The following is a 1578-nucleotide window of genomic DNA, read 5'->3' on the forward strand; positions in this document are numbered from 1 at the left end:
ACCCCGGGGTGGTGGCTGCTTTAGAGCCAGGTACCAGGGACCTGCAGAAAAGCCTCAGCTGCCCCCGAGCAGGGCCCGACCCCCGTCTCTGCCACCCCTAATCCCCCTCCTCAGTTTAACACTGACTGTACATCCCTGACCCCTTCCCCTCTCTCTCCCCCCAGCCTCCTGGTGGATCATGAACAACAACTGACCCTGGGCAGCCGCTTCCAGGACGCCGGCGGCACACAAGCCCTCGGCACAGCCGTCGCCTTCCCTCGCGTTTGTCACCTCCCTGTCCCTCGTCCCTTCCTGCAGTCTGGCAGAGGCTACCAGCCCATGGTCCCTGGCAGTGTTTTACCCTTTTCCTCTTTTCATGTTAATTTATTTATTCCCCCCCCCGCCCCCAGACAGTCTCCGTGATGCCCGGGGCGGGGGAGCGGGGCATTCCCAGCAGCGCCTGTGGGAGCCGTGTTTGAGGGTGGCAGCCTAGCCCCTGGGGGAGCACTGGTCTGGTTGCTGCGTCCCGGCAGCCCTCAGCTCCTTTTGCACCCCTCTTCTTCCCCGTGCTCCTCTTCCTCCTGGCTCTGAGGACAGGCCGAGGATCTACAGGGTGCTGGGACAGGCTGGGGGACATGGCTCCGGCGAGCTGTGGCATCCCCGTGCCTGGCCCGCCAGGGCCACCCTGGGCCAGCAGTGGCTCTGCCCGGGGAGCCGGGCCGCCTCGTGTGGATTGTGAATAGCGTTTTATAGGAAAAAAAAAAAATTAATTATTTCTGGCAAGGCGTGCCAGATCCGGCCCCGGCCACACCGGCAGCCTGTGCAGCCATTGCAATGGCTGTGAGACTGGACTCGTGCTCCCCCCAGCTGTGCCCATGGCTGTGCCCGTCCCCCCAGTAAACCACTGCACACCTCCCGGGGAAGGCGAGCATGGCCGATAGCTCCGTTGCTTCATCCTGCGGCTCAGTTAACATAAACCAGAGCGAGCACCAGCGCCGGTGCTGCCAGGAGATTGTAGCTGAACGAATGGTGACGGGGGTCAGTGGCGGGGGACGCGAGATGAGCGGGGAAGCCCCCTTGGCCGGAGCGGAGCAAAGCCCAGCTGGTCCGTGGGCTGCACGCTCGGGGTTTCTTTGTTGGTGCTGAGACGCAGATCCTCCGCTGAGCCGGTGTAAAATGCGCTGTCACGAACAGCATGGAGCGAGTGGTACCGAGGGCGAGCGAATGCCCGCAGGCACATGCCTCCTGGCATGGGAAATACCGCCGTCCTTGCACCACTGCCTGTCCCCGACACCTGCCGTGGGTCACCTGGCTCACCGCGGGTGCCCGCACCCCCAACCCTCGCTTGCATTGGTACCTGCCCCCCCCCACCTTTTCCCACTTCTCCGTGGCTGCTGCTCCCCAATGGCACCACCCCGAAACATTAATTTGACTGTTTCTTCCCCAATCCCTGGGTGCAGGAATTAAAATGCAGTTAATCTGCGGCCGAAGGGGCAGTGGGTACAGCTCCATCCCGGGGACACCGCATACAAGGTGTGCTGGGCATGTCTGGCATGGTGTCACCCCCTGTCCTGGTACCGTGGGGCCACGGGGCGGGGG

This window comes from Aptenodytes forsteri, unplaced genomic scaffold (genome assembly GCF_000699145.1).
Source record: "Aptenodytes forsteri isolate BGI_AS27 unplaced genomic scaffold, ASM69914v1 Scaffold215, whole genome shotgun sequence".
In the NCBI taxonomy this organism is placed as follows: Eukaryota; Metazoa; Chordata; class Aves; order Sphenisciformes; family Spheniscidae; genus Aptenodytes; species Aptenodytes forsteri.